Below are 11,294 nucleotides of genomic sequence, written 5' to 3' on the forward strand. Positions count from 1 at the left end.
GAGGCTCCTCCTCCTTAGGAACTGAAAGTTCCTCCTCTACATGCAACTTGAGCTCCCTCTCAAGTGATACTCACATGGATTTCTGCTCATCGAACTTCAGATCTCTGCGTACCACTGTCCTCTTACTAATAGGCAGGAACACCCAATAGTTGTGGGGTGTATCAGTGTACCCCACAAGTATCCTGAACCCAGTTGTTGGATCTAGGTTCTTCCGGGCGTCATTGGTCACATGGAAATAAACCGATGATCCAAAGATCCTAAAGTGACTCACATCTAGTCGCTTCCCAGAAAAGGCCTCCATAGGTGTCTTCATTCCCAGTATATGGTGCAGGCTTCTATTATGCAAGTATACTATTGTATTGCATGCCTCAGCCCACAAATGAAGTGGTAGGCTTTGGTCATGCAACATCGCTCAAATTGCTCCCATAATCAATCTGTTCTTCCTTTCGGCCACCCCATTCTGCTATGGGTTATTGGGTGTCGTCAACTCCCGTTTAATTCCTTCTGCAGCGCAGAAGTCCTTAAATTGTTGGGAGACATACTCTCCACCATTGTCGCTACACAAGGCTTTTATTTTATTTCCAGATTCTTTCTCTGCCAAGGCTTTAAACTCACAAAACCTCAAGAAGGTCTAATCCTTCTTTTGCATAAAGTCGATACAACATCTACGAGAAAAATCATCAATAAAAATAACATAGTACCTTTGTTTAGCAGTGGAGGTTGTAGAGAATGGTCCACAAACATCTGTGTGAACTCTCTCCAAGATTGCTCCAGCTATACTGTCTCGATCCTGAAAGGAATATTTCGCATACTTACCCAAGGTACAACCTTTTCATGTATCCGTATGCTCCAGTTTTCCCTTGGGAAGTCCGATAGAAATCTGCTGCATGATCTTCAAGGCCCTATGGTGCAAGTGGCCCAATCTTCTATGCGATAGCTCGCAAAAATCTTAGCTTTGCACCACCTCTGCTTTGGAACTCAATGCAGCACAATCGTCTACCTCCAGCTTGTAGAGATTCTTTACTGGAATCCCGATCCTCTTGGTCTTTCTAGTACCGATATGCCTTAGGAATACCTTTCCTTTACTAAAGACTACATCATAACCTTTATCTTCTAGCATAGCAACAAACATAAGATTCTTCTTCAGACCCGGTACATACTTTACATAAGTCAGAGTGAGAGGAGCTCCATGCTCCCTATGAAACACAACCATACCTTCACTTGAAACATGGTACTTTCCATCATTGCCCATCTCGATCCGCATCTGGAGATCCTTCTCCTCTAGGGTACTGAAAATATTCTTTTCGCTGGACATGTGGAAAGAGGCTCCACTGTCCAGTACCAAACACATCCCACCATGGATGAAACCATGCATGCGATGAGAGAGAAATCCAACTCGAACTGTGAGGCCAGTGCATCACCGTCTGATCCCTCGAGGATCCCTTCTTGGATTTCTTCTGTGGACAATTCGTAGCATAATGGCCCACCTCATGACAATGAAAGCATTGCACTTTCGATTTGTCAAACTTCTTTCCACCATGGGAAGAACTGGATTTGGGATGGGATGCCTTCCCTTTCCCTTTCCTCGCCTTACTCGCAAAGGCTAGATTTTCTTCATCATCTTACTTTGATGAAGATCCATCTCTGGTGCTTCTTCTTATCTCCTCCTGCATCCGATCCGACCAAAGTCGTTCCCAAACTGGTAGTTTCTCTCTTCCATTTACCGAGTCTTGGTAGCTATGCCAGCTCTTAAGAAGATCGAGGAGACCAAGACTCACCATGTCATCATCGGTTGTCGTGATCCCTACACTTACAAGCTCATCCCTGCAGGTGGTGAGCTTGTTCAAATATGTAAAGATCATGTTGCTCTTTTCACACTTGATTTTCCGAAGCTTGTCTTTCAGCGCCAGCTTCCTCTGATCGTTGTTGTTCTGATATAGATCTTTCAATGTTTTCCACATTGAAAACGGTGTCTCCTTCCCATGGAGGCTCGAGACAATGTGGTCTTGAACTCCCTCCAGGAGGATTCTCCTCGCTCTAGCCACACATTTCTTCCATTCCGCCAATTCTGTAGCATTAGCCACTGTTGGCTTGGGGACTTCTTGATCAATGAAGTCCTTTAGACCATTGTCCTCTAATACTGCTTCCATGCAATCCTTCTAGGCTATATAATTCGAGCTGCCATCAAGGGCATACTCGAGTCTTAAAACATTGAACGCCATTGGGGAAATTTGAGATGTGATAAGAATTCGAATTCTATAATCAAGAACTTCAACCTTTGAACTTCTCCCTTCTTTGTATACCGTTCTTCGCTTTGATCACCTTTGTTTCGATACCATGTAGAATTTCCCACTGTAGATCAACAGATTATGCAATATACTAAAGCAAAATACAAAATTTACTTCTACAACAAACTTGCGGAAGCTTAATCGAATTTTGAGCAAGATCAAATAGAACACATATAACTGAGAATGAGAAAGCAATCACACATGAACACAGAAGAATACTCAGGGGAAAGCCTCAGCTAAAAACCTCGATTTCTGTATTATCATACAAGTGGAAATATGTTCATATTACACAAAGCATCAGCTCACAAGCTATCCTGCTCTCGGTATAAACCAACAATACAACTCACAGACTGAATAGACACAAGATATGCCTTCCCTCAACCCTCCAAGCCTCCTATTTCCTTGTGCAGTTTTCCTTTGGGTCCAATGCTGCCACCTATGTGAATTGGCCTCATCACACACTCATCAAACCCAAAAGTAACTGTGTAATCTCCAGGGAATGAATTCCTTCTGCATGCAAGAGATATCCTCCATGGACTATTCATGCGACTGATAGTACATTGTCCCATCATCTGATCTCAATTGGGTCTCTTTCTTAACTGACATGCATGAGTTATTTATGAGAGAATATTCAGTTATTTGAAGTGCGACAGTTACATGCATGCATGCATTAACTAACTGAACTCATAATTAGTTCAACAAACTATTTGAACTAATCTAACAGGACTTAACTCAGTTAATTGAGCAAACTAATTACAACTCAAAGTACAACTCATCCTGATCTCCTTTAATCAAGGGATAACTTCCTCAATCAATGGAGAAACTGTTGCATGTCTTCACATAGACTTCATGTTTGATTTCCTACAACTAATTAACTCAAGATGAATTAATTAATTATTTTACAAACAACTGCTAAGATCAAATTCGAATTTAAATTCACAATTTTAGTTTAGGGACTAACTAAAATTGGAATGTATCCCAAAATGCTATTTTTATCACTTCTATTTTTAGCATTTCTTGTTGCTATTTTCAACAAATATCAGTCAAAGATAATGGTGGTAGGTAGTACAAAATGAGCCAAAATATTTCCTTTTATGTTGTGATGTTCTTGGTGTAGGGAATCAAGATTACCATTGATGAAAATTGATATGTTATAATGAAGATTAACCATGCATGTGAAATGTCATGGGAATCCCACTAATGAAGTTTATGGATATTGCTTCCCAATGGCATGAAAACACTAGAAATAGCTTACATATGCCCAAGTTGTGGTTGAGTGCCTTAGGCTAATATATGAGACAACATGTAATGAATTCACCAACATTTTTATTAACTAATGGTAAGAACAAATAGTGTTGGAGATGTTGCAATGTATTAGACATCTGAAGTGGTTGTCATAAAATGAAGAACATGTCTCCAAAATTCAAAGGAGGGGAATGTCATGTTATGGATGTGGGATTGGGCGTTTTTTGTACAACCAACAAACTTTGATGAAATATTTGAGTTAAGGACTAAAATTAACTTTTAAAGGATGTCCTCATGCATGTACAAATATAGATTACTATAAGTTTTCATAAATGAGAAATTAGATGGATAATATACATGGAACAAAGAAATGGTTTTCTCAATAAATATACAACAATACTTGTATTACCCTTTTTGTACTTGACGATGAGTTGGAACTATTAAATATGAGATGCTTATTTAAGGATTTATTCCTCCTGTATATTGGATCGTGGGTTTATATAACTCAATGAATGATGTCTTGTATGTAGGATTGTTTGTTTTCCTAGATTAGAGTGTTGTTAATGCTTGAGATCCTTAATTAAGTTGTACAATTCCTTGTCATAAACATTGTATTTAATATTAACATATAGTAATGGGTTGGACATTACTTGTATAAGGACCACGTTGTTGGATTATGTGTTAAAATTGGCAACTAGGTCCAATTTCCACTTTGGATAGCTCATTTGATGGAGATTATGATTGCATTGAATTCCTCTTTTCGAGAGGACCAAAATCAACCTAAAGATCATCTAATTTGGACAAGGGAAAGTATATTCTTGAATTAGGAGCCCACATGTTGATATTTGATGATGCCATCCCTAAAGAAAATTAGACACCCTTGGAATGCTATAAATACAAGTGACTTCAACCTCATTTGGACATTATCAAGGATAATTCTTCTATTCTCTTTCTTGTTTTTGGCTTGCACAGGTCTGAGGCAGATCCGTGAAATATTGGGTTTGCACGAAGGTGAAATTGCAGGGTTTGAAGCTCGTAACTCAGTTTTAGAGTTTTGGAGTTCAGCCGTAGGCACAACACAAAGTGATCTTAGTTGCAGCCGCTTGTTGGTACGCTCATTCGTGTGATTGAAGCCCTTTAGTCGCGCACACAACATGTCCTCCATGCGACCAACATCTAGGGTTTGGTTTTTCAGTTATCTGAAGTTTTCGCTCATTGACCGCAATGTTTGGAAGTTGACCGCAGACAGAGACAATTCATTACAGGCTTCAGAATCAGGGTTTTGAGTATGAGCATGATTGGGTTCATCTCATGGATATTGTTTAGATTAATTTTTCTAGATAGTTGTATGGATGAAGATATAGATCATTGTACTCTCTTTTGTTGAATCATTCAATGACAATCTAATAAGGGGAAGAATTTGAAAGGATTTTCCCCATAGTGGGTTTTGCCCTAGTCTCCAACCAATCTCGGTGTCCCTATGTGTGAATGCTTTTCTTTTATAGTTCCTTTATGTTTTCTTGCATTGTTGATGATGATATTGTTCTTTCTACATAGTTTCATATGTTGCTGAATAATGATGTACATTTGGATAATGTTATGATCTTATGGGGTGAAAATAATATGTTAATGAAGAAATGTAATTATCAAAACAAAGAACAATATATCCCTAAGAAAAATTAACATGGTATCAGAGTTGGGATAAATAAAATTCATGGAGATTAGCCCTATGATGACACCATTGATGGAAGCAAGAGAATATGGTGGAGACCTAAAAGAATTCTAAACCCTAAGCAATTTTTATGTTAGGGTTTGATGGATATTATGAGGTTAGGGTTTGAGAGAAACCATTTTTTATGGCAAAGATATGAGATACGAAATCTAGAAACCCTAGCATGGTAAATGTAAAGATGTTCAAGTACTTGTGTCAGATTTGATGAAGCCCTATATGGGATAGTCTCTATTAGGCTTAGTTACTGATAAAGTTGGTTGATATTGAAGCCACATTGTTATATAAACAATGGATAGTGATGGCTCTTGAAGGTTAAGATGATCGCCTGTCATTGAAGATAAGTACCTTTTCGATTTATGATGCTCTGTTATATATTTAGTTTTAGACTTATGGATATGATTATTGTTTATAATTCATGCATGTATCTGGATACATTTAACTTCTTAATGAGATATGATAAGTGGATCCTTCTTGAGGATCATATGAGATGCAAGAAAGATGGCTAGTGTAGGAAGAAAAGAACTAGTGTCGGAAAATGTAATTAGGCACCTGATGAAAAGGTGACAAAGTGCTACAAACTGCCTATGAGAAGGTGCACAGGTATCTAAACACTACAAGGTATGTATGGTGTTGTTTCAATGTTATGCTACAGTATTGATGGCAAGGTAAGCCCTAAGGTATGATGAGAACGTCTCCTTCACAAATGGATTATGCCTATGAAAGTGATTTGGATTCATGGTACTTATGAGTATCTTACTTCTTAGACATGATTAATGTATTGATTTTATGAAGCTACTTAATATTGATCTTTTATATATTCGTATACTTGATGTTTGGATAACACCTATCATTTTGGATATCTTGATTCCATAAAGAAGGCTAACACCTTGATTCTAATAGATGATAACTTGGTACTATTGATAATGTTTGTGAAAAGCATGGTAGCCATGATGATAGAAGAGCAACAATGAGATCGATATTCAAGATCTTCTGTCGATCGTGTTTATGTTTTTATGTGCTTAGTAATTATGGCATATGGTAAAATTGAATGCCCTGACTTGATAGATTGAGGTATGTGACAAAGAAGTAAAGTTGTGATCATGATTCTTGAAGTATACTCCTATTATCTATTTGACACTAACACTTGATGAAAGATTGATGTCATGATGCTAACATATATGTGATATAGTTTGACTTTATGATGTAACATATTTGTTTATGCATGATAGTATTATAGACAGGTTGATGACTTGAATGAAGATTCCTGAAGTGGCTTCCCATTCAGAGGGAGAATCTTTCCATAAGATCCCTACTCCTATTATCATTCACATTATATGTATATAGGATTATGTATTATTGAAGTAAGATTTATGGACATGAATAGATAAATATTTGATATTGTTGGTCTACAACAAAGTTTTGGTCTAAGAAGAAAGAGTTTTCCTTACTCTAAGCCTCAGCCAAATGGAAGCAAGACTAAGGGTGCAACTGTAGCCTCCCAACCACACGAAGGAAGGACTATGGGTGTGATTATACCTGTAGAACACAAAAAGTGACGCTTTGTGCATGAAATCAGAAGTTCACCTAAAGGATGACAGTTCTACAAACATGGAGCAGACAATAGAAAGTTCTATGAGCACGGAAGTTTGAATGTTTGACTTACTATAATGTGAATATGTTGACTAAACTTGTGTTTGCAGGAAACCAAAATATGCATATCAATATGTCATTATGATTCAACCATTGAGGCTTGTGTATGACAGTATTTAATAACAATTGCAAAGGTTTGACAAGATTTAGTTGATTGATGAAAATAAGTAGTGTTTGGAGTTTTGATAATGAATTAGAACTTTGACTTGATGTTGAGATATGTTTTGGGCTATAGATCTCACTATGATAGAAAATTTATTATTTGACCTAATGACTAATGATTTGCAGTGCTATATGGGCATAATGACTTTTAGTGACTTATATTGGTATTCAATAGATGTTCGGTGTTTAAATCATTAGTTTTGACACATTAGTTGAAGTATAAACAGTTGTGATTCAGTATGAAGCTATCTCACAATGAATCGATGGAACCTGCATGACTTATCCTTGGTATATGCATTTGCATCTAGTTACTGAAATTATTTATATTATTATCATGAGGATGACTTGATGAAGTTTTGTTTGATATTTCTTGGTAAATGACGATTTGTTGGCATAACAATAGAGAAGTCATAACTTGATATTTGGATGTGATCTCTACCTGTCACATGGTTTAAATAATTTGATACAATGATATTGATGATTTTGATACTAGTTTCAATTTGGCTTCTAAACTTTGATAAGTTGACTTAGTTGATTTGATTGCGCAATATTGATTTGTGTAAGGATGAGCATATTGGTTTGGTAAAGTGTTAGGTTTGCATAAAGAATTATATGAAGCAAGCTCCCCGAGCCTGGTATATCCACATTGACAGTTATCTGGTGAAGCCAGGATGACGTGTCGATCCAAACCTCTACTTCAAAAAAAAAAAGGGTACAAGGTATGACTTTGATTTTGGTTTTATATATTGATGGTCTACTCTTGATAGGAAATGAGCCTCTGATGATCAAAGTAAGAGGGAGATGGCTTTTGAAGCTCTAAATAATGAATCATGGCATGATGAATCCATTTCTAAAGTCTGGAAAAAGAAAATATATATTGTGAGTTATTGAAGAGTTTTTGTAAAGTGGAAATGCAAATCCTTGGACACTCCAATTGAATTTCAAGATGTTGTGAAGAGATATTGTTGAAATTGACTTGGAAATCGACATTTGATTGAAGCGTTGATGTTTCGTTTTGAACACCGGTCTGTATATATATATGATGTGCATAGAACCTGAGTGAATTCATGATTGAGTCGCTTCATACACATTGAGTTTCCGCCAAGCACCCTTCAAGATACTTGCATGGGACGATATATTTTTGGTTTGAGACATTCTTCCTACAATATGTGATTGCATGAATGTGCTGATGATGTTTGAGATTATTATTGACAAGCACATTTGGATGTTGCCTTAGTATGAGATCTTCCATGATATTTTGGATGAGAGGTGTGTAGCTTTAAGCACGCCCGAGGTTGAGTAAGATGTTGCTAGCATGGATATCTATGAGGCGAGATGAAGAAGCTCTTTGGAAATTAGTTTGAGCAGGTTTTGGATATGACATGGATACATTGTGATGATAAATAGTGGTAACTGATTGGCAAAGAATCTCGTATATAGTTGGGACTGAGATGCCTTCATATATTGAGACAATGTTGTTGTACGATACAATCTTAGGTTTGTGGTTGGCACCTCCTTAGAGGGATGATGACTATGTTATCCTTTTTGTGATATCTCTCTCTCTCTCTCTCTCTCTCTCTCTATATATATATATATATATATATATATATATATATATATATAGTGGAATTGAGATGGAGGGCTCCTAGGGTTGAGGGATCTCTAGACAATAGGGTATCACTCATATATATTACCCATAAGGTTGGATATGTTGCTCCCCTATCTTGGTCTTTGCAGAGTATACCCCCAGTTGGCATCATACCCATAAGTCAGGCTTGTTGGGATTGTCCCTCCTTGTTTGGTGAATAGGTTGAGTTGGCTTGGGGCATGTGAAGCTCACATTTTGGTAAGTTGGGTATCTAGCCCAAGCTTGGATTATGATGCAGATGTCCTACCACACGACTCTTGAGCATCATTGCTGGAGAGATCAGTCGACAATAGAATGGGTTGAGATGTGCTCCCTTATATCACTTATTTCTCAATTTGGGGTCGTAGATGTTTAGCTCCCCCATAAGATTATGGGTTGAGATGTGCTCTGCAATGTGGTTCTAGGTTGAGATGTGCTCCTTGGTGATATGCTCTCTGATGATGATGTGGGTCGTAGAATTGGCTCCTGCTGATGTTTCCCAGGTGGTAGAATTGGGCTCCCCACTAGCAGTGATTCCGAGTGGTAGTAGTGGCTCCCCGCTGAATAGAGGGTGGTAACTTAGGCTCCCCTCCGATAACAAATTCTTCATCTTTTAGATTTGAGAATGTTCATCATATGAGCAGAGAAAAGCAAGAGATGAGCAGGAATCAACAGAGATGAACCGAGATGAGTAGTGACGCCATTTGATGATGAGATTCTTGAGATTGGATATGATTTGATGATAGGATACACATGACATGATGTAGGTAGAATTCTCCCTAGTTGAGAGGGAGTGCTAAAATTGGAAACTAGGTCCAAATTCCACTTTGGATAGCTCATTTGATGGAGATGATGATTGCATTGAATTCCTCTTTTCAAGAGGACCATAATCGACCTAAAGATCATCTAATTTGGACAAGGGAAAGTATATTTTTGAATAAGTGTGACCTCAACCTCATTTGTACATTATCATGGATCATTATTCTATTCTCTTTCTTTTTTTTGGCTCGCACAGGTCTGAGGCAAATTAGCGAGGAATGGGTTCGCACGAAGGTGAAATTGTAGGGTTCGAAGCTCACAACTCATTTTTAGGGTTTTGGGCCTCAGTTGTAGGCACAACATAGAGATATCTTGGCTTCACTCGCTCTCTGGAAAACTCATTTATACGACTGAAGCCCTTCATTCGCACACACAACATGTCCTCCATGCGACCGATATATAGAGTTTGGTTTTTCAATTATCCTAAGTTTTTGCTCGTTCACCATAGTGTTCGGAAGTTGACCGCAAACATTGACAATTCATTACTGAGTTCAGAATCAAGGTTTTGAGTATGAGCATGATTGTGTTCATCCCACATATATTGATTAGTTGATTTTTACTAGATAGTTGTATGGATGAAGATATAGATCATTGTACTTTATTTTTCTAAATCGTTCAATGATAATCTAATAAGAAGAAGAATTTGAAAGGGTTTCCCCATAGTGGGTTTTTCCCTGGTCTCCGACCAATCCTGACGTCCCCATGTGTGAATGATTTTCTTCTATAGTTCCTTTATGTTCTGCTACATTGACGATGATGATATTGTTCTTTTTACATAGTTGCATATGTTGTTTAATAATGATGTAAATTTGAATAATGTTATGATCTTATGGGGTGAAATTAATATGTTAATGAAGAAATGCAATTATTAAAGCAAAGAATAATATAGCCCTAAGAAAATTTAACAATAAGGAAATGCATCCATCTGAATCTCAAATAGCTAACGTAGCTCAAGTAGTTGAAGCACTAGAATAAAACACAATGCATTATCATTCTTCTTAAAGGCTTAATCTACCATGATAAATGAAGTGAATGATTTCTACTTGGAGAGATGATGGAATGTGCAAGTAATATTGAGCATTGGTAAATGAATTTAAATGAGTAGTTCATAGTTTGAGGAAAGCATTTGATATTTATAACTGTTAGTCGGACAAGCTAGTCTAAGAGGGAAAATATGTTGCATAGGTTCATAAGTATTCCCTAATGATGCATAATGAATACAAAATAGTGAATGGAAATTTGTCAAAGTAAAGATTTTTACAACTTTACCTAGAGTTTGTAACACTAGAAGATAGCTAAGATGGTCTAGAGGTGCTAGAGATGGTTTGTCCCAAAATAATTAAACATTTAGATGCCATAAAGATAAAACTATATCAAAATATGCCCAAGATACAAATGAAAATTGCAATTAATAAGGTGCATGAAGGTGGTAAGGGTGTTGGTAAGGATGAATGGAATGACTAATGATTCATATATTATAAAAAAAATATATTGAACTTTATGTTCTAAGTGCAATGGGGCTCCATTTGAAGTCGGAAATAGTTACTAGATCCATTTTGGAAAAAAACAAGGAACCTATACATTGGTCGAGTATATCCTCAATATGTGTAAATGATTCTAATTCTCAAAAAGTATCTCATTGAGTGTTTTTTATAATTTGTGGTGGGCCTCCATTCATTTTTCTCATTCATTGGAATATTAGGCGTCACTAAGTCATGTTGAGGTGTGTTGAGTTGCATATGAATTTCAACTAGCAGATGGTAAAGTTGCC

The sequence above is a fragment of the Pinus tabuliformis genome, chromosome 2_2 (genome assembly GCF_031772625.1).
Source record: "Pinus tabuliformis cultivar Carrire ecotype Pingquan chromosome 2_2, CPIR1, whole genome shotgun sequence".
NCBI classification, from domain to species: Eukaryota; Viridiplantae; Streptophyta; class Pinopsida; order Pinales; family Pinaceae; genus Pinus; species Pinus tabuliformis.